At 48.0% G+C, this 23,085-nt stretch overlaps 1 long non-coding RNA gene across 1 annotated transcript in view; it reads left to right on the top strand.

The window, feature by feature from the left end:
• The first annotated feature begins 1,445 nt into the window (after positions 1-1,445).
• The window catches only part of LOC118907878 (uncharacterized), a 36,500-nt gene continuing 14,860 nt past the window's right edge, over positions 1,446-23,085 (top strand). The window contains exon 1 of the long non-coding RNA XR_005023006.2: positions 1,446-1,536. This is a non-coding gene — a long non-coding RNA (uncharacterized LOC118907878). The remainder of the gene's footprint in view (positions 1,537-23,085) is intronic.

Below are 23,085 nucleotides of genomic sequence, written 5' to 3'. Positions count from 1 at the left end.
CTGTGCCAGGCAGGGCAGATCATGGGCATCCTGCAGCCTTCTGCCCTGCCCAGGAAGCATGCACAGAGGCCCTGACCCTGGGCCACCCACCCAGCACGGATTTTTGTTCACATGATCTGGTTACTGTGCTGCTTCCCCAGCGGAGTATTGCCTGGGCACCACTGCAAATGCAGATGGAGGGAGCAGGGGACAGTCAGACAGAGAGAGAGAAAGAGATGGAGACAGGAGACAGAGATGGAGATGGAGACAGAGACAGAGACAGAGATGGAGACAGAGACATAGATGGAGATGGAGACAGAGATGGAGACAGGAGAACACAAGCTTCTTTCTGTTGAGTAGGTGCTGCTCCAGCCGTGTCTTTCAGCCGTGGCTGCCTCCCTCTCCTCCTGCCCTCCTGCCCTCCTGCCCCAGCACCCTCAGAGACCCAGGGACATTGTTCCCTGGTGATTTCAGCATCTCCCTGCAGGGTGCTAGCTGCCTGCAGTCAACAGTGGGGCCGGGTCCCTAGCGACTGTGGCCTGGGGACCTGAGGTGCTTCCTGAACCTTGGGAGGCCTTCTCCGGCTGTGCCTGGCTCCTGTCCCCAGCGGGAGTGCAGCTGCACGGGCTGTGGGGAGCCCTCCTGGGGCCTGGCGTCATGTCTGACCTGGATCTGAGGTCACTGCGAGCATGAGGCACCGATGGCTTTTCGGAAGGCTTGGGAGTGGCCCCTGCCAACAGGGTGTGGGGGAAGCTGCCCGATAGGCCCCCGGAGGTGCTTTCCTGGTGCCAGCGATCACCTGCTCGCAGCGCGCCCCTGACTCAGTTAGGAAGCAGGGCTCCTCTGCATCACGGTCCTGTCAGCGCATTTTGCCTGGTCTGCCCCTGACTGAGTCACCGGCAGGAGGGCCTCAGGGAGGGAAGCAACTGGGTCACTGTCAGCGGGGCAGGGAGGCAGAAGAAGGGCTGTTGGGAAGCTGAGGCCTTCACGGCCTAGGGTGCAGTCTCCCACCCACAGATAAAGAAACTGAGGCTGGCTCCCGCCTCCCCCTCCTCCCCCTCCTCCCCTGCTTTCCCAGGGCCTGTCCGGAGGGCACCTTCCTGCCCTTCCCATGCTGCCATTCCCTGCTTGGCCCCGAAGGAGCTCCCCTGACTCCCCTTCTCCTCCCATACCATCCCAAGCCTCTGACTTCCTGGCCCTCAGACTCCAGGACCCCCGGGTCCTCTGGTTTCCTGCAGCCCAGAAAGCTGAGGGTCTCAGGGTCAGTCAGTCAGGGGGCCACCTGTCGGAAGGTATAGTACACAGGAAACATCATGCAGGTGACGGAGCGAAGAGAAAAAAGGAAAGAGGTGTTTAATTCTCATAAATTCTCTGTAAACACGGTGAGTTACTATATCACGTGAAAAACGACTCACAATGCCTCCTCCTCTTTCTCAGGAGCTGCCACAGAGATCTCTGTTCCCGCTTCCAGGCAGCCTCCCCTCCGCTCCAGCCGCTGCCGGCTCCGAGCTCTCTGAAAGCCCCTTCAGGCAGTCAGCATGTCACAGGGCCCAGAAGGTGAGCCGGGCGGATGTGCAGCCAGAGTCCTCGGGAAAGAGTCTTATTGATGAAATCCTGCCTCTTCTCGTGGAGGTCTGGGACCTCCATCCGCGCAGCCTTCTTATTTGATAGATTTTACTTTGGTTCCAGCTCTAATGATCCTTGAATTTAATGGGAACCCTGAATTCTTCTTATAGTTCCCACATCTCTTAGGGTCCCAAAGCGTCTAGACTTTAAAATGAAACTGTGGCACAGCAGCGCCTTTCAGAGCTTTCTCTGGCCGCACAGTCCCAGCTGCCAGCCTGATTCTCTGGACACCGTAGAGACAAACGCCTCTTCAAGTTGACTCACTGCTTCACAGGGTGTTCCTGATGGCAGAGCCGTTTGCTCCCACCCCACCCAGGTCTCAGTCCTCACCTGGACCCTCTCTGCACATCACGAGTCCATCCTTCCCGTGTCTCAGGGAAGAGACACTGGGCAAGCCAGGCGGGCACGAGTGCTGTGTGGGCAGAGAGGAGAGAGGCTAGGGAGGTGGCGCCTGGCTGGACAAGTGTGCCGTGGACGTGAGATTCTCTCATATCAGAAGATACAGCTGTTTCAAGCCCCCATCCCCGCAAACACTGTGCTGTACTGACGCTACAGGCCCTGCTGTGTTCCCACAACAACCCACCCCAGTGGCAGAGGTGTGTGTGGGTATGTTTGCCTTAAAAACCACATCTTAAAAATTCGTCCCACATTTCATTATAACAGGCACAGCTGTGTGTTTAGCGCCCGTCCATTTGCCTGTGCGTCTTTCTTATTTGGAATGAATGGCCCCACTTCCTGTTGTTCGGAGGTATTCAGGTTACAGACGTAATCTTGAGCAGATGGCAAAGGACACAAATGAACCGTTGTGAGGTGTGAGTCACGCCTAACACTTTGGACTCAGAGTTTATTAAAGTGAACGGCTATGGATCATAAAAACTGTGATGTAATTATTTGAAGTACGGGTCAGTATTTAGCCAAGACTTGGCGGAATATGAATGAAATGAGAGCATATGGTGACTTGTGTTTGCTCATCAGGGCTTTGAGTGAGTTCCACTTCCGGTTATTTGGATAGAATAGATTGGTCCAACAATCGCAGTGAAAACAACTGGATAAAATGTCTTTTAAAACTGATTAAAGGGAGGGACTGTTTGAATATTTTTTTTTCTGTCCCAGAATAATTTCTGTGTCCTTCACATTTTTCAGTTCTAGTTTATTTGCTGTAGCATTACTGGTATATTACAGCTTTTCCCAAAAGTCCAGTAAGAGCTATGATCTACATCTACACTTACATTCGTGGTGCACAGACTCTTGAAGTGGTCCCTGGGACCCCCAGTCAGTCCTGGAGTTCACATGCTTGTGTAATGCCCACCCCTTGAGTGTGGAAAGACCTATGTGTTGCTTCTAACCAGCGGAACACCGCGATAGTGGCCGGGTGGGTGTGATTATGATCCCGTAAGATTTTTGCATCTCCCTCTCTCTCTTCTGCTCTCGTGCTGTCCTTAAGGAAGCAGGTAGGCGTATGGGATAACTGTGTGACAGGAACCTGGAGGTGCCTATAGGGCTGAAGGTGGTGTCTGGCCAACAGTTAGCAAGAGTTGAAGCCTTCAGTCCAACAGCCACAAGGAATTGAATTCTGCCCACAACCCAAGTGGGTTTGGAAGTGATCCTTCTCCGCTCAAGCCTTGGATGAGAATCCATCAATTTGACAACTCAATTACAGCCTGGCAAGACTTGAAACTGGGAATTCAGCTCAGCCATGCCTGGACTCTATTTATTACTGAAGCTTTAAGAAGCATATAGGAAACTGTGTTTCTAAAATCAGAAAAAACAACCACACCAAGTATTGGCCAGGATGGGGAGGGAGTACAGCTCTTGCACATTGCCAGGGGGGAATGCAGTCCAGCCATGCTGGAAAACAGTTCCACAGTTTCTTCAAAAGCTAAACATTAAGACACCAATGACATACCACTACACACCTGTTAGAATGGCCAACAGCAGAGCAAATGCCGGTGGGGATGTGGAGTGGCAGGAATTCTCTCACTTATTGCAGGTGGGGATGCAAAACGCTGCATCCACTCTGGAAGACAGTTTGGTGGTTTCTTACAAAACTAAACGTACTCTTACCATCTGACCCAGCAACCACAGTATTTACCTTGGTATTTACCCAAAGGAGTTGGAAACTTATGTCCACACGAAAACTTACACACGAGTATTTATAGCAGCTTTATTCATAATCGCCTAAACTTGGAAGCATACAATACACCCTTCAGTAGCTGAGTGGATAAACTGTGTTACATCCAGACAACGGGATAGTATTCAGTGCTAAAAGGAAATGAGCTATCAGACCAGGAAAACACAGAGAAGAAACTTAAATGCGTATGACTAAGTGAAATAGGACAATCTGAAAGATTATATACTGTATGATTCCAACTACCTGACCTTCTGGAAAACTCAGAACTATGAAGACAGTAAAAAGTCCAGTGGTTGTGGGAAGGGGTGGTGACTGGAGCAGGGGAGGGATGAGCAGGCAGGGCACAGAGGATTTCTAGAGCAGGGAAATTATTCTGTATGATAGCACAGGGGCAGATACATGGCATTAACTTTTGTCAAAACTCCAAGAGTGAGCCCTAAGATAAATTGTGGACTTTGGTTGATAGTAAAGTGTTAGTGTAACTTCATCAGTTGTAAGAAATGTGCCATCTGGTGGGGGATGATGATTAGTGGGGGAGGCTGTGCATGTGTTGGGGCAGAGGCTACACGGGAAATCTCTGTACTTCCCACTCAGTCCCTCCCAAAATAAGGCTTTTTAAAAAAAAGTTAAATTCACACAAATTATATGTCCCAGCAACCCAGCTCCTGGAATTTATCCTAGAAAAGTAAAAAGTTCGTACAAAAGCCTGAACATTTAAGTTCATGGCAGCTCTGTTCATAATTGCTGAAAACTGGGAACAACCTAAATGTCCTTCCAAGGGTGAGTGGGTAAACACACCGTGGTCTGTCCACACCATGGAACACTATTCAGCAATAACAAGAATGAGCTCTGCGTGCGCACAACCTAGGTGGACGGCAAAGGCTTAGGGAAAGAATGCAGCCTTAAAAGCTATGTGGGCTATGATTCACTTTAAGTGATATTCTCAAAAAGACAAAATTATGGTGAAGGGGAACATTGCAGGGGCTGCCAGAGACTGGGGACAGGAAAGGTATGACCATGAAGGGCCAGCAGGAGGGAGGCTCTGGAGTGAGACTGCTCTGTGTCCAGATTGGGGTGGCATCACCAGAACCTGTGCGTGTGCTTAAATTCATAGACGTGTCTATCTCCTCCCAAAGTCAGCGCGTTTCAGATATCACATAGGTGGATGCTTACGGTTTGTACTCATGTGCTGGGTGGGCTTCTCCACTTAGTGGAATGTTTCCCATTGCTGCAGTCATGGGTAGTTTGCCCTCTCCATTTCTCAGTGGTTTTCGGTTGTATGGATTTTCCAGCATTTGTATTCATTCTTCCATTGATGCACATTGGATTGGTTCCAATTTTAAGCTATCAGTAAGTTCCTCTGAATATTCATGTACGCGTCTTTTTGTCGACATCAGTTTTTATTTATTTTGGGAAAAATGCTTGGGAGGAGAATTACTGGGTAGAAATGTGTTTAACTCTGTAAGAAACTGCCAGAAAGTTTCCTAAAGAGTACAGTTATACATTCCCACCTGCTGGGTATGAGTTGCATTTTTCTACATCTTTGATAATGATGCCGGGGTTCTTGTTTGCGGAGCCGAAGAATGAGCTTCACAAACAGTCAAGGGAGGAGAGCAAGGAACAGGATTTTATTTAGAGATAAAGTGAAGGGACAGAGCTCCCGGCTCACGCCAGGAGGGGACAAGAGAGTCTGTAGTGGTGCGTTGTCTAGGGGGTTTTATAGGCAGTTGAAGATTTTTTGAGAACATGAAAATACTTAGGGGTGGGGACTTGTTAAGTGGTCCCTGAATATTAAAAATTAACTTAACAGTAAGGAATTTCCTGCCTTGATTTCTCTCTGGGACACCGGTGCCTTGGTCTGGGAGCATATCAAAAGGCTGCCTGCCCAGCTCCCAAGGTGGTCTGAGGTATTGTCTACTTGCTAAAGAATCTTGCCTCCTGAACTTCCTGGGTGTTAAAATGCAATCTTATCTTTAAGATGAAATTCTTCCTGCCTTTTACCATGCCATCTGCAGCTGGGTCTGCATGCTAAGTTAGTTGCTCAGTTTGCAAAATCACCTTGTCAGATCTGAAGGAGGAAAGACAGCACGTAGGCCTGGGCCTTTTAGTATGCTAAAGTGAATCTTACACATGGTTACAAATGATTAGCATAATAAAACATGTGCTACTCTTCTTTATCTGGGGTACATTAACTGATCTCACTGAAGAATGATTCTAGAGCTCAGTGTTAGAGTTTTAGTAGGAGGGTTTCCTTGCATGTAGTTACATTGCTCTGACTGCAAATATCCTGCCCTGCCCCCTCCAGAGGCCCTCACCCTACTCTGACTACATCCATGGTCCCTGTCTCAATAACATTTAGAGTTGTTAGTCTTATTAATTTTACCCATAGTATTGACTAATAGAATATTATTACTATTATATTAATTAGTGAATTAATTAATATTATAACATTGATATTGATAGAGTGATTTCATTGTATTAATGTGAATTTCCTTGATGGCTAATGATGCTGAGAACTTTTTCATGTGTTTACTGACCATTTGCGTATCTTCTTTTTTTAAAATTGAAATATAGTTGATACATTTGTTTATCTTCTTATGTGGAGTCTTTTTCAAGCTTGCCCCTTATTTTTATTGGGTTATTTGTCTTCTTAAATTTTATATTATTATTTTCTTTCATTATCAAGTTGTAGCAGCCTTTCAGATCTTCTGGATACAAGTCCGTCAGATGCATGGATTGCAAATAGTCTCTCCCAGTCTGTGCTGCATGTTAATTTTCTCAGTGATTTTTAGTTTCGATGGAATCTAATGATCAATTTTCTCTCTTATGTCTAGTGCTTTCTGCGTGTCTAAAGAAATCTTTGCCTACCCAAAGACAGGAGTTTGTAGTTTTAGTTAGTACACTGAAGTCAATAATCCACTGTGAGTTAATTTTCGTGTGTGGCATAAGGGAGCAGTTGAGACTCATGTTTCTGACGGAGGACATCATTTTTATGCCTCTTCCAGCTCATGGCTTTCTACTCCCCATTGAAATGCGTTGGCTCCTTTGTTAAACAAGATCAATTGACCAGGTAAGGTCTATTTCTGGCCTCTATCCTGTCCCCTCTGATCTATTTCTCTGTCCTTAGACCTGTACTGCTCTGTCCTTATTACTGTAGCTGGAAAGCAAATCTTGAAATCAGGAAGTGAGTTCTCCAACTTTACAAGTTTTCAAGAACAATTTTGGCTGTTCTTGGTCCATTGCATTTCCACGAGAATTTTATAATCAACTGGAAAATGTTTACAATGACAGGCCTGCTGAGATTTCATGTGAGAGTACCTTTAATCTGCAGATTCACCTGGGGCAACTGACGCAATGTTGTTTCTAGCTGAGTTTTCCAACCCACAGGTATGCCCTGTCTCCCCATTTAGATCTCCACGTTTCTCTCAGCACTGATTTTTACTTTTCAATGCACTTCATGCATTTGTTAGATTTATCTCCATGTGTTTTATTTTTTGGTGTGATCGTAAACGATATTTTTAGATCTTAACTTTCTTCTTTTTCTTCCAAGTTTTCTCAACTTTATATAATGAGTATGATTTAATTTAAATGAGTAAAAGAAGAGATTAGACAAACTGGAGGGGACAGTGAGAAAGCAATGTGAGATGTCATAATGATCCTCCTTTGTCTTGGAAAATGGCACCATCTGCGCTGTCTGCATGTGAATGTGGGGCTCAGCGTGAAGCATCCAGGGTTTACCTGAGGAAGACTTGGCCATACCCTTAATTAGTGGACAATTGGGGCCTTCTGGCTTGGGGCTCATCTTTTCTCGGTGAAGCCAGGATGCTCCCACATCCTCTAAACACATTCTGGGGCCAGAAACGATATTTTTAAAGCTCATTTCCCATTTTTTCTTTGCTAGTGTATAGAAACAGTTGATATTTTGAGACACGGACCTTGCAACCCTCTTAAATGTATTTATTCGTTCTCGTCACTTGTTTGTGTCTTGTAGATTCCTTAGGATTTTTGCTGTGGCATACACCATCATGGTGCCTGGGGAATAAACATTGTTTTATTCCTCCTGCCCCATCGTTATTCCTTTTATGTATTTTCCAGGTAAGATGCTGAGCTGTCGTGCGAGGGGACAGCCTTGCCTGGTCCTGATTTCAAATTATCGGTCTATCTGTGTTCATGCTCTTCCTTTTTGTTTTGATGCTTCGTGGTTTTTCTATGATGTGCTTAGATACGGATTTCCTTTTTATTTATTTCCTTGGAGTCTCTTAGTTTCCCAGATGTAAGAGTCGATGTCTGTCAACGTTCTGGAAAATTCTCAGCCATGATCTTTTTCCATGTTGCAGCTCTTCTATTTTCCCTATTATTTCCTTGTGAAATTCTGATTAGATGCTTATTAGATTTTCTTACTCCATCTTCCATGGCTTCCTTCTGTACTTTCCATTTCTTTGTCTTCCTGGGCTGCATTCTGGGTAGGTTTTTAAAAACTTCAATCTTCCTGTTTCCTATTAAATGTTTTTATCTTTCAGATCTGCATGATTGTTTTTTATGGGCTTGTATTTTCAAGCTCTCATTTTCTTGCTACAGAAGAAACATGCTTAGTTTATAGACTTCTGATCATTTCAATACCTGAACTTTTTGTGGGTTTGATCCAGTTGTCTGTGGTTTTCACCCGCTTTCCTTGTAAGTTTTGTAATTTTTTAAAAAAAAGCAGAGACTGCTCATTTCTCTAGGATCTCTATCCATACAAATAGTTTGAGGCCTGGGTTGAAGATGGGATTTCTGGAGAAAGGTTTCCATGGTGGTTTCCAGGCATCCAGCGATACTACAAACCTACTTTAAATTCAACTTTCTTCTGGAGGATTTGGAGGCCATATACGTAGTGAGCCTGGGCCATGGGACTTTTTCACTCTACCCAGAACATGTTCAAACAGGAGCACCTATGGCTGTCTCCTTAGGCACAGCGGGCCTATTTCCCAGTCATCTGTACACCGACGGCATAGTCTCCGGGACCAGCTGTCTGCACGGGCCTCCCGTTAGACTCCCCATCTTGGAGGATCTGATACTTTATCTCCTGCCCTTCAGCTCCGTCTGTACTTGAATGCAGAAAGTTCTTGTCCCCACTGGGAGGGTCTTCCCCCATTCCCTGTCCCCTCTGCAGGGGAGATGCACCATCTTCCGTTAGCCTGGGGATGTCCCCAGGGAGAGTGTCTATGATTGAATGGGCTCTGGGACAAGAGTGACCCAGCCACCCCTCTGCTGGGCGGTGACCATCAGGCACGATTTAGGAGAGGGGACTGCATGACAGCCTGGGTGCTTCATAAGGAGGCCGTGAATGAGGTGTTGGGAAGGCCCCCATGCTCACGGGGTGCATCTGGAGGCAGATGGACAAGGAGCAGCCTGGAGGGGCGGCCTCCCTGCAGTCTTGTGCTCTCAGTGCCTCCTGGACTCCCTGCCTGCCGGTGGGCACTCTTCCCCAACTGCCTCACCAATACTGCCTGCTCCCTTTTACCAAGCCTCCCATTCATTCTCTCTCTGGAGAGAGCATCCTACACAGGAGGGGGCAGAGATGAGCCCAGAGTTCCCAGGCTGGGGGCACTGTCTGGTGGAGTATGCCAGTAGGCTGGGACCAGCAGTTCTGGAGCTGACCTCTCTGCTCAGCCTCAGACCGGCTGCCTGACCGTTTGCACAGCTCCAGCCATAAAATGCACATAGCTACTTTACAGAAAAGTTTGAGACCGATCAAGTATTTTAAAGCATTATAAAACAGCATGAAATGCTAAGTTACAACTTAAACACTGTTAAGTGTGATGTCAACTTGCCTGAACCGTCTCCACTCACCAGAAAGGCCAAGGAGGGCGGACACAGAGCCTGCCTCCCACTGGTGTCCTTCCCCATGGCTCTCTCCCCAGAACCCAGCTGCTGCCTTCATCCCTGCCCTCCCCTGGAGGCGGGGCCCCCCTGCCCACCTGCCCAGGTTCTGTCCTGCTGGGAAGGCCCACCCTCCCATCCCTTCCTCTTCCCCACATGCTCCTGTCTCCCAGGCCTTTCTGGCTCTATGGCCCCAGATCGTTCAGAACCACAGTTTATATACCAAATAGGGACCAGGTGTTATCCCAAGATTAGGTGTAAGGAGCATTTGCTCTTGTAGCTCAAGGCCATGTACAGTAAAATTAGGAAGACCCAGGCTGGCAGCAGGGTCTGTGCAAAGCCTTAGGACAGACAGGGGAGACTATAGCGCTAGGATGCAGGGCCTGCAGCTGCCATGGGAACCTGGGTCCTGCAGGGATGAGAATAACTCGCTGGGGCTTCTGTGGACAAGTCCAGGTCTGGGCCATCCAGGATGCTGGGGCCACAGGTGACCGGAGCAGGGCCTGTGACTCCCAGTGCCTGTTCTTTGCAAGGTGCTGTGCTGCTTCCAAAATAAATGCACACTCCACAGGGGTGGGCTTGGCCCCGACCCCCCTCAGGGCAGGTCCCTGCCTATTGGCTCGCTGTGACATTCCTGGTCCCACATGGAGTCTGGCACATAAACAATTGCTGAATGGATGATACCCCAGCCACTCCGTCAGGGGAAAGGGATTTGGGGGCAAGGCCAGAGAAACCGGAGTGGCTTGGGCATCGGAAGTGCCCCTTCTCAGAGCAGCCTCCTAAATCTCCTGAGGGCCCATCACACGTGCCGTGGCCCCTAGGCTGGGATCATGGCTGTTCGTGCCACCTGCCCACAGGTGGGACCCAGGGAAGTGAGCTGACCCCAAAGCTGAAATTGGTTCTTCTACCGTCCCTACTCTTCCAGGCTCTTGGATACCAGGTCACTTATCTGGGACTTACAACCAAGGCAGGGCCAATCCAGCAAAGATTGTAAATTGGACCAAGATTGTGTCCAGGGCTCTTGCATTCCCTCCTGTGGAGATCCCTTTAGATCCCTCAGCTTTGGGAACCCAGATGCTCCCCCAACCCTTCTCTTTTCTATGCAGCCAGATGTCAGCAGGTAGGAGGAGGGCAAGCTAATACTACTTCTCACTCAAGTGTAAAAGACTGATAAGGGTTGTGTTAAGTTATACCTCAGGAGAGAATCTCATTTAATATGGAAACCAATCTCTAAAAGTGGCACCCAGGCCATTATGGCCAGGCTGATGGGATTCATTCACTTAGTTACCCATTCACCATTTAATTTCACTGGAGAAGCAGATGAAGCCCCCTTCCTACAAGTGGCCGGACACAGAACATGCCTCCTCCGTGTGGGACAGTGGTGTCCATTGCCGCTGCTCTCCACGAGGGTTCCCGGAGGTGGGATAGCTCTTTCCCTGGCCCCGTCTTCCAAGAGAGCCCCCCAGAGACAACTGAGCAGGCGACAGGGAATTCAGTGTTGGGCCAACCTCCCCGCCCAGGAATAGTCTGGAGGGGCTCTGTGGCCCCTTTGCCCTTTGGGTTTCAAATCAGGGTTCAAGGAGCCCTGAGGGAAGCCGACTGTAGGACAATTGTAACCAAAGCCAGATCTAATCTAAGGATAAGTTGTGGAATCTTTAGCTTGATGCTTAAGGATTTGGCTTTGGAATCCAGACTCCACCGTTCACCCATTGGGGCAACACACTTACTATCCCTAAGCCTCAATCCCCTCATCCATAAAGTGGGACTGTGGCAGTGCCTCCTCCTCCACCAGTGTATTTACTGTGACAAACTTACCAAGCACTTACTATGGTGAGCCCTTCCAGGTAACCCGCAAAAAGTCCCTCAGGGAAATTTTCACTGAGGAAGGAGGGCTTTGAGGCCAGAGCAGAGGGCGATTCAGGCGAAGAGGAAGGAAGAGAGTCCTGGCAGAAGGAACAGCATGTGCGGGATCCCAGTGGGCAGTGAGAATGGCAGGAGAGGGAGAGCAAATCTGAGCTTCAGGCCGGAGGGTGGACGAGACCTGGCGTGTGCTTCAGTTGCACCTTCGTCCTTATTCTAAACCACTGACAGGGTCTGACCAAGAAGAGGACATGCTCAGAGATCAGATTCCATTCATTTTTTGACCCCTTCTCGTCATGTGTCTCCAAGCATTAAACCTAAAATCAGTTTGCACTATTTTCTGCATCATTCTTTGCTGGGTCATGGCGATCACTTTGGTCAGAACAGGCTGCGTGGGGATGTGGGCACTTTCCAGCACCGGGAGATGCAGGTTGCTTGTCCTGGAGCTGTTGGGATGATAATCATGTGGGAGGAGGAAGATTCTGCTGAGAAAGGAGAGGAGGGGTCGCCCAGGGAGGAAGTTCATGCTGATTTAGATATTCATCCACAGCCCTTTGAAGAGAAAGCTGTAAAAAAATCAGATTTAGCAACAAGGAAACAACTAGGCATTTAAACACCCTACACTTTGCTCTAGTTTCCAGGAGTGGGTGACTCATAAAGCACACCAGGCACTCCTGGAATAGTGTTTGCTGCGGTTGGTGGAGAAAAGCAGGAAGGGCTCCTTGGTGGGGCCTGGCGCCCTGCATGCCCCGTGGCACTGTAACAATCTGGTGGTGTTCAGCCAGAAGCGGACCCCGGAGAGGCACAGGTGTCCAGGGTCACCCATCGGAGCTCCAGCCCAGGTCAGGTCTATCTGCAAACGCTGTACCCCTTCCCCACCTGGCCCCTTTCTGAAAGCAGCCGGTGGTGAGCCGATCCCGGGATATGCGGGCATGTGAATACCTAGATGTTTTATGTAATAAAAATCGTGATCCTCAGGCTGAAAATGAGTATCAAGTCTAAAAGCAGAGAGTATTATTTGATACCTACTTCTTCCCAGAAGCTGCATAAAAATAAAGCATAGTGAGAAAATGAAATGTGACATTTTCATCTTTTCCTAGCCTTTAATTTCAGGAGAAAAAGGTGGGCGTGATGGAGTGGGGAGACAGAGATGGAGAGGGAGGCACAGGGAGAGAGACAAGGAGGGAGGGACAGGGAGGGAGGGACAGGGAGGGGGGACAGGGAGAGAGACAGGGAGGGAGGGACAGGGAGGGGGGACAGGGAGAGAGACAGGGAGGGACAGGGAGGGGGGACAAGGAAGGGGGGACAGGGAGAGAGAGACAGGGAGAGAGACAGGGAGAGAGACAGGGAGGGAGGGACAAGGAGGGGGGACAGGGAGAGAGAGACAGGAAGGGAGGGACAGGGAGAGAGACAGGGAGGGAGGGACAGGGAGGGGGGACAGGGAGGGGGTCAGGGAGTGGGGGCGGGGAAGACAGGAGCATCCAGATGCTGCCATGTGAAGCCGCCCCTCCTGGTGCCGCATCCCTGCTGACTCAGAGCCCAGGTGATGCTCACTTCCGTTCTTCCCTGCTTCATACCTTCGTACGTGGTGCCCGTTACCCGAAGACTGTCCCCTGGGGGGCCCCTCTCTGTCGCTCCTGGGGTCCTGCTTTGTGTGTCCTGCCATCAGAGTCCACCTGGAACTTTACAGAGATTTGCTGCACGGGAAAAGCCAGGGGGGACCCTGCCCTTGAAGAGCCATTCCACCAACTGGGGACCCCACAACCCACCCAGGGGCCTTGAAACTGGGGGCCTGAATATCTGCCTGGGTCCTGGGGACCCCTGGACCACCAGCCATTCCCTGTGGGGGATGCAGGGCAGCTGGCTGGATCCCAGGCTCTCAGAGGCCGCGGTTCCTGCTGCTTCAGGGCTAACGCTGCCTGGAAGCCCAAGGAACCTTCTGTCCTTGAGACCCTTACTCAACAGGTCTACTTAGGCCTGGAGGTGCTGCTGAACCTCCTGGGGGCTGGTCTCCCGCGTGCCTGAGCGGCCCCCTGGTGATGGAGCAGGACGAGCTCCTGGTCCTCGGGCTGCCTGAGCTGCAGCCAGCAGGGAGGACCCGGCAGGACTCCCCCCACAGAGTCCCCAAGAAGGCACGTGTTGGCCGAAGTCAAGGAGCCAGGGGCCAGGGGTGAGGGGACAGAGCGCACAGGGGCTGGCGGGTCACTGTGGCAGGTCCCAGGCACTTCCCAGAGTTCCAGTGGCCGCACTCCAGGGCAGAGTGGAGGAGGAGGGCAGGGCAAAGCTGCAGGTGGCGGATGCTTTTCTGAGAGGCCTGACCAGGAAAGGCAGGAAGGGACTGTGCGAGACAGGGTCCGCCTTAGCCCCGCTGCTCTAACACAATTCCACGGTGGCTTATAAGCAGCACACATCTGCTGTCACAGTTCTGGAAGCTGGAGGCCAAGATCCGGGAGCCAGGGCCAGTGTGGTGCCTGATGAGGGCCCCATCCTTGTGCACAGGCAGCTGTCTGCTCACTGTGTCCTCATGTGGCAGGAGGTGGCAGGGAGCTCTGTGGGGTCTCTTTCGTAAGGGCACTGATCCCACTCACCCTATTCATAAGGGGCTCCATCCTTACGACCCAATAACCCCCGTAAGTCCCCGCCTCCTAATACCATTGCCTTGGGGGTGAGGATTTAACATATGAATTTAGAGGACGCAGAAGTTGGGACTGTAGCAGGGTCAGCATGGCCACAGCCGCAGAGGGTGGCCCCTGCCACTGTAGGTGCCTCCTCCCACTGCTGACGACCCACCAGGCAGTGTTTGGATAAATAAGCCCAACCCTCTACGAGTTTGGGGATGGGAAGGGGCTGCCACAGGAGAACTGTTCATAATTTTCTTGTTCTATTGAGCGATTGTTGTTTTAAAGTTTAGTTGCTTACTTGTAAGACAGAACACTCCAACATTTGATTTTGTTTAAAATGCAAAGTGCTGTGAGCCACATGTAACTGTGGTGGCAGCTCAAGTCACCTGCCCAAGGCCACTTGTTGCTCCTGCAGGGGGTCTGTTTGTCTGTGCCCCTTGGCCATGGGCCCTGGGAATCTAGGGGACAAAGGCTCATTCTGGCCACCGCAGTGGGGGCCCCCAGTCTGATCCCGCAGCCCTCTTCTGTCTGCACTGTTTGGGGAGCATTGACAATGATGGGGTGACCCTGTTCTGGTCATATTGCTTTCCTTCCTCCAGAGCTGTGGCTTTGACCTGAGGAGACCAGTGGAGGCCCCTAATCAGGGAGGGCTGTGTGTGTTTGTGTGTTTGTGTGTGTGTGTGTGTGTGTGTGTGTGTGTGTGTGTGTGCACGTGTGTGAGGGACAGAGGGAGAGAGTGCTGCAAACACCCCCCTCCGAGAAAGAAGAGATCTTATCTGCCAAATTCAATTGAAAAATCTACCCCTGCCTCCCAGAGTAAAGCCGGTGATTCGACCGCAGGTAGAGCTATTCTGCCAGCAGGGGTAGTTTATGGCCTTCCCCAAAACTCAGTGCGGGCACAGATCCAGGCTTGACAACCTGTGTGGCCTGGGTTACAGCCTCAGTTTCCCCATGTGCTGAGTGAGGGGATGAAAGCAGCCCAGCATCCCAGAGATACACTAATAGCCCAGCCGCCCCAGCACACCGCTGGTGGGGGCCCTGAATGTGCCCACAGCAGGGCACCCTGCCTCCCCATGGGATGGCCTTTCAGGGAGACAGCTGTCCTGGGAGCAATTGAGTCCCCAGCAATGCAGCATCCTTACGGGTGAAGTGTTCCAGGAAAGAAAAAATAAATTATAGTTCCCTGTTCCAGCTGTGTGGTGGATGTCAGGGCATCACAGAAATGACCCCTGGCCCAAGGATGGCAACACCAGGAGAAACGTGGCGACACACCTGGCGGACAATGAAGGGCGCCTGTAGGAAGAAGAGCAGTGTTTCTCAAAGTGTGACCTTTGCTTTATAATGCAGATTCCTGGGCCCTGCCCCAGGCCCACTGATGCAGAGTCTCTGCGGGTAAGTGCAGGGAATCTGCATTTTACACCAGGCGCTCAAGTGTTTTTCATACATATTAAAGTGTGGAAATTGAGAAGCTGGTCAGCAAAGCTTGATGTACAAAAGGGAATACCTGAATCCTTCCAAAGTTGGCCAGCTTTTATTTTGTTTCGGTGAGAAGGTCTCACCTAACTCAGCCCAGAAATGCACCTGGTGTAGGCAGCTGTGTTAAAAGACATGTTGATTTGAGTGCCCTTATGAGCAACACTCTCCTGTTAGCTTGGCTTTCGGACTTGCAAGGTATTATTGTCTGGCTCTTGAGGTGTTTAAGTTTTCAACTCCTGTTCCAAGGATGGTTGTTTGAGATTGAATTCAAATTTCAGAGGAGGGTTGCTATCTTATTCATCCTGGACTCGTTTATGTCAGGGCAAGAGGCTGTATGCAGTGGAGGCTCCAGGTACAAGCTCCTTGGAATGAATCAAAATGAAATACCTGGACAAAGGTGATAAGCCTTCCACAGAAGTCCCTGGTAATCACCTTATCTGCCATAAACACCCAGTACCTTCCTGAAAGTTCAATAACAATGATTTTGTAACCACACAGATACACAGGATTGGTCGGGCTTCGCACTCGGCTGTTAAGGAAGTAACTCCACCAGACAGTGAGTTGATTGGTCCAAAGTCCCCCGGGTGAAAACATAGCTGAGGTAGGAGTTCTGTGCTACCATCACCCGCCAACGAACCTACCAGTTTCCAGATGGGAAAAGCAGAAGTGGGCCCAGAAGAAATACAAGCAAGCGACTCTTAAAATTAGCCACCAACTCTCGAGATATTTCCCATTCAGAAAACATTGCTTTGGTTAGTGCATGACTTCTTTGTCAAGGAATGAGAATGAGCCATATTTCTACTTCCCAAAAGACTCAACAACCTGTTATTTCCAGGAGGTTTTCAGAACAGTTCATCGGACTCAGTGTTTCTGCCTTCTCTGCTTCTGGTGTCCTCTGGTCCAGAGAATCCCTAACTCAGGGGTTCTCAGACTGGGCTGCCCTGGGGAGATCCGAAAGCCCCTGCTATTGAAGCCCAGAGCCTTACTAATTAAAGCCGACTGTCAGGGAGGGAGCTGCGGCCTTAAGGGGTTCAAAGCACTTTCCGAAGCGCAGCAGGATGGCCTTCTTATAATCAGTCCCACTACTGAACTTACCTTTGTCCTCAAAACGTGTAATTACTTGACAAATGAATGAGGAAAAATCCCTCAGGATAGAATAAACCAAGCAAAGTTCAGATAGCTCAGTAACTACTTTACAGGAATCAATGAAATTGTGGCAAAGGATTTTAATTTTCCCCAACAGGAGTTAATTATATTAACTGACGTAGTTTAACTGATTTGTGTGCTCTTGGCAACCTCTCCTGGAACCCTTCTTCTGCCTGAAGTTAGCAGGTCGCACAGTTCAGGCTTGGCTGAACACTGCAATGACCTAGTGAGACTTAGACGCACTGGCACCTGGCTCTGGGGAGTGGCCTGGGCACTAGAATTGTAAAGTTTTCCTCAAGTGGTTTAATGGGTATCCAAGGTCGGGAGCCACTGATTCATTATTTCATAAAAAATCTGTGTTAACCTCTTCCTTCTTTTCAAGTCTGAAGTCTTACTTTTTGCATTTAATTTTAATAATTTGGTCACTTACAGAATTGTAGGTTGGAAGTCATTTTCCTCTTCCTTTTGAAAGTTTTCACTGACCACTGTCCATTCTCAGTGTTGAGATGCCAGCTTTTAGCCTATTTACTGTTCCTTGGTGTAGGTTATCTATCTTCTTTCTGTCTGGGATCCTTTAGATTTTCTCTTTGTCTTCGATGTTCTGCATTTTTACTGTAATGCATCTGACAGTGGGTTTATTTCTATATATCCTACTTGCTCCTCAGTGTTATCCTTCTATTTGGAAAAATCATGCCTTTCTTCAGTTTTAGAAAATTGTCAGCTATTATCCCTTGGATATTTGCTCCACCCTTTCCCAGGAGGTCCCTAATCCTGGAACTCCTATTAGATGTATGCTGGAGCATCTCATTTTAGTCTCCATATTATTTGAGTCTTTTTCATATTTTTCATTTCTCTGCCTCTTTCCCCATTAGCAATAACTCCTTGGTACAATCTCCCATTTCTCTAATTTTAACTGCGTCCACTTTTGGATTTATCTTGTTTATCTCAATGTTCCCAGAATTAAAAAATTTCCAGTATCTATCATTTTTCTTATCCACTTCTCAATCCATAACTGTTGAATTGTTTCATGGCATCTTGTTGTTTGCTTATTTCTATTGTTACCCTTTCTTCCATCTCTTTGAAGAGCAAATACAGCTACTTAAAGTCCTTTGATGATGGCTCTATTATTTAGATTTCCTCGGGAACATTCTCCTATTTGCTGCATTTATTGGAAATGTTTCCAAGGCATTTGTTTTCCCTCTATGCTTTGAAACATTATTTCGCAAGCTCTTTTGTTTTGCGTGTTTAGCTCTCTTCTTCCCTCACCCTGTTCTGGGTGGTTGACTTCCTGTTAACTCCAACCCTAAGTCCACCCCTTCCAAGGTCAGCAAACAGTCTTCATCAAAAGCAATCCAGCTTTTTGTTCATGGGAGGGAAGCCACGCCCTTGCCCTTTGTTTCCTGGAGTGAGCTGTATGTAGGCTCCTGTGACACAGGGTGCCATTGATGCCCTTTCTTATTTAGGAGTTGACGTCCTCGTGACACTGCCTGTGTCTAGGACTGGACAATAAGAGGCTGGTGGCTTTTGCCCCTTCTATGAGTTTCCTCATTCTATTTTTCTAGCCCATACCTTTTTTTTTAAAGGATGGCCATGTATGTAAAATGTGTTGTGTGTGTGTATTAGGATGCTTTACCACACAAGAAACAGAAAAGCCAACTCAAAGTGACTTTAAAATGAGGAATTTTACTGTGTCCTATAACTGCAAGTCCAGCAATTCTTGGTCCTGTTGCTCTACAATGTGCTGGAAAGCTTCCATTTGTCCTTCCAAGTTTCCTCCCAGCCTTCTCTGTGCTGTCTGCCCCAGCAGCCTGCCTGGATGGACCTCCAGTTGAATTTGGTTAATGGGGAGCATCAACAGGAGTTCCTAGAAGAAAGGGGTGTGAAGTCAGGCATTCCTTCTTCCAGCTCTCAAGCGAGCTGAAACTCCAGGATGGGCCCGACTTCTCAGAAGGCTGTCTCCACCCAGCCTCCCTGCCTCTGGCTCTGGGAAGTCTCCTTGTCCCTTTAAGGACTTAAGGGTAGAGGGCGGGATGGAATAGGTGCCCTCATGACTAAGTCCAAGTGGACACTGCACTTACCTCTTCTGCACCTTTTAAAATGGCTACTTTATTAAAATCTCCCCAAATTATTCCAATTTCAATGTGCTATCTCCTGGGACTCTACCTGATAAAAAATGTTTCCAAAGATCAAGGTATTTTTCTGTTTCCAATCTACCATCCACAGTATGAACTTCCTCGTAAAGGTGGCTGATTGTCAGGTGGCTGCCGGCAGTAATTCCGGATACATGTTAACATTCGGTAAGAGAGAAAGAGGCCATCCCTTCAGAGAGCAAAGAATCTTTCCCAGAAGCTACCAGCTAACCTCCTTTAATGTTTCATTGGCCACAACCAGTCACACGTCCATTCCTGAGCCAGTTGCTGTCAACAGAGAAATGCCACGTGTTGGTTGGCTTAGATTGAGTTGTTCTGACCAATCACTATCAAAGAAGCTGGGATTTCTGTGATTGGCTTAGGTTTTCTAGCTCTGAGATCCATCCTCCAATCACAGGGCTGCTGCTACATGATGGGGAGGGGATGGAGTGAAAGATAAGGAGACAACACCCCATTTCTGCTAATTGTGAAGAGATCAGAGGATGACATGGTGAATCTGAGGGTGTGTTTTCATGACAGTTGCTTGCCTGGCACTCTACAGAATTTTTCCATTCAGAAGACACTCATCATTTGAAAATAATGGCTCCTAAAACCTTCATATCCCTTTCCTAAATCCAAGGCTACTACCAAGACACAAAATGCTGTTTCCTTACCTGACACAGAATGAAGATCACTGGGAATTGCCTTGAGGATGGAATGAGATCTTGTGTCCCAGGAGGACATCCATTCCCAGTGGGGAGGCTGCCAGCCAGGCTGGGCTGGCTCTTCTCATCCTGCTCTACCCATGACCCAGTATGACCACACAGCAGCCCCGAGGACCGCTGTCAGATGCCTGGGGGATTGCTCATGGTGGGTCAGGGGTCCAGTCCTGACTGAGTGTCAAGTGTCACCTCTTTCCATGGAACTAGACTTTGAGGCACTTTTTCTTTCAAGATACATCATATAAGGAAGTTTCTTCATGAGAAGAGAAATGAGAAATTCCACAAAGTATTTCAGATCACTCCACATAACTGTGAAGGGCGATTATGTATCAAGCATATGAAGCTTGTAATGATTCTTCAGCCCATTTCCTCTTTTCCAACTTCCCTCCTCCTGTTATCAGTAAAATTGAAAGCTCACCCACTCTCCCTGGGTGAATTTTGACCTAGAAAGTAGAACTGCTGAGAAGAACACAAAGGATGACAAGAGTGTGTATGTGAAAACGTGCATGTGAGTGTGTTTGTGTAGTCATGTTTGAGCATGTGTACATGTGTGACATACATATACAGCACACACATGTATATACATGTAAGAGCTTGCATGTCTGAGATCATGATCCTGTACACATATGTGCTCATGAGCATGTGTGTGCAGAAGTGCATGTGCATGTGTGTGTATGCACACACAAATGTGCTCTCTGCATGCATATATGTCCTGGGATCCTAGAAATCAAAACGTAGAATAGGATTTAAAGATCAGCTAACGCATAACCTTTTTCGATTCTGATGAATTTATTTAAAGCAAGAGACCCAGAGGTCTACCCGACATCAACCCATTTTCATTCTGAAGCAGAAAAAGAACTTGGTGATAACAACGCAAATGGAGAGAAGTAAATATTTAACTTGCCCTGAAATGTAGGACTCGCTTACTTATACCTCCAGTGGTAAAGAATATCAACTTATCACATTACTTTGTTGACAAAAAATTTTCCTCTATCTTTCAAGGTTCTTCTCTCTGATTTAGGAATTAAGTTGATGTGAGACAGATTAACAGGAGAGAATCAAATTTAATTTCGTAAGTATGGGAGCCCCACATACATGATAAGTTCAAAGACAGGGAAAATGAGGTGACTTACCATCCTGAGCCAAGGAATAGGGTAAGGCCTGGGGCTCCAAGGGGGTAGGGCGATGCCTGTGGCAGTAAGAAGGGCAGGTGCTTGGTAATGAGATGCTGGGCCTCCATATTGATGGGTCACTCAGATAAATTTATCTCTGGTAATAACCCTTATTCTGGGAAAGACCCCAGTTTAGGTTTTCCTCGCTAGGTGGGGAGGGGCAAAGGTTTCCCTGTGTCCTCCGGGTCTCGACTGCCTTCAGCTCAGAACAGTCCACATGCCAAAGCTGTGCATTGTAAGGAGGCTTGTTTGAATCCCTCCAACTTGGTTTTATAAACAGTGCTTTATAGAGGTCCAATAATCCAACAATTTTACTATGCTTTCCCTGAGACAACTCCATAAATACTTGAGTCTTTGTGTGTTGGTGGCTGATGCTCACCATTGTCCCGGAGAGGCCTCCATCCACGCCTGCTCACCAGGAAGGGTTTGGGGAGCGCGCATGAACTCCCGCGGCACAGTTCAGTTATAAGGAAATTCTAAACCAAAAATCCATCTGACACATCATTCTTCAAATGACCAAGCAACCCCAAACAAGTTAAACTGGTAATAACAGACTAACATAACAGCAGTTTATAAGCAGAGAGCATAATAGTGGCAACTGAAAGCCACAGCCAGCTCAAAACCCCACTGACGAAGCCATGACATCCAAGTCTTCAGTGACCTGCTCTCTGCGTTATCCCTCAGTCAAGGGCTTTCCCCCAAAATGTCATCCCCCAGGAAAGATTAGGTTGCCTTCTATTTAGGTTCTTATAAAGTTTCTCACAAGGCATTCATACTTGCTTTTAATGTTTTTTTTTTTTAATTGTGAAATACAATGCCAGCTGCTTTTTTACAAAAAAACAAGCTTCTTTTCCTGGAAGCACAGCAGCCTGAGATGACCTCAGGTTGTACTTAGCTGGGATGTTGGAGTGGCCACCTCACTGAATCACTCACAGAAGATAAAGTTAAAAAGATACTTAACGCCCATTGAATTATTCCAGGAGGTGTGACCTCATACTCAGAGGATTAAGGTGTCAAAAATAAGTTTTTCAAAGACCAAATTAAAACCAATAGGTGTCTATGTTATGTAAATTCACTTACCAAAAGCATGAAAAAGAATAAGTGTTCGCATGTTGTGTACATAGATACTTAGGGATCAAGTTTCTGGTGACAATACCTTGATCAAGTCAGCTTGCTTTGACTGAAACAAATTAGTCAGAACTGAAGATCATATAATGTATCTGGAAAGCTCTTAGCTCCGGAGTGGTGGCTGTGATGGCAAGGGAACTGGCTGACAAATGTGTACATAGAGTTTGATTGAAAAGACTTCCTTGAATGGGTGCAGAAACTCAGCAGTATGGTAATTTGTAATCTGCATATGTGATATTTGATTTTTTAATGTGTGTAATGAAATTCATAAATTACATTTTTAAGTAAAGATTTGGCTACTTAATTTGGTTATCCTTCTGTGAATTTTCTCATATGAATATGCTTCTAATGGTCAGTGTCCCACATCTTCAGAGACAAGGAGCAGCCTCATGAATTTAGGCAAAGTGGGAGACCTTGAGCCACTCCATTAAATACTACTTTTTCATTTTTAGTAAATTAGCAGCATGCTAATTTCATCTAGTGCCTGCAAAGCATTAGTAATCTTTAGTAATTCATTTCATAGGCTACAAGCAAATAGTTCATGATTTTACACAAAAACAAAAGTCAATATAATTTTGTCTCTTTTCCAGGTAGGAACCAAAAAAATACCATTTCTTAATGCCCGCCTTAGCCACCCCAAGGGACAAAGTTTGTGCATTTTTGGTGTAGATGGGCAAACATGTGGGATGGCAGGGGGACAGAAGCCAGCCCAGGGCGAGGTGAGGGAGAGAGACTTTCTGCAAAGTGGACATGGGACACCTGAGGCCTCAGGCCTGGGGGCCACTGAATAATAAAACCCACCTTGTCTTTTTCTGGGGCCACTGATCAACAAGGCGACCAAAAGGTAAGCCCAGACACTGCTCCTGATGATGTGGGTCCCTTTACGCACAGGCTTTCCACCTGGGCTGACCTTGGAATCTTCTGGGAGCCTAAAATCCTCTTGAGGCTGGGTCCTGCCTGCGGGGATTGGGACCTAAGTGGCCCAGCAGTGTCGGGAGCATCCCTGGTTTTCCCAGGTGAGCAAGGGGCCGCCAGGACTGAGCAGCGCCTCTTAGGTGATTAGGTGGGGGCGGGGAAGGACGCATGCCTGCTAGAGCATGTCAGGTTAGAGGAGTCGCCAGCAGCCTCCAGGCCGGAGGGCTGAGCCCCAGCCCGACCCCTCCTGGCCTCTGGCTCCTCTCCTTGTCTGAGGGCCGTCCCACACCCTTGACTAAAAGCAGCCTCGGACAGTCA

Source organism: Manis pentadactyla, chromosome 1, assembly GCF_030020395.1.
Source record: "Manis pentadactyla isolate mManPen7 chromosome 1, mManPen7.hap1, whole genome shotgun sequence".
In the NCBI taxonomy this organism is placed as follows: Eukaryota; Metazoa; Chordata; class Mammalia; order Pholidota; family Manidae; genus Manis; species Manis pentadactyla.
Note: the sequence above shows the minus strand (reverse complement) of the source record. Positions and strands in the feature narration are given on the sequence as shown.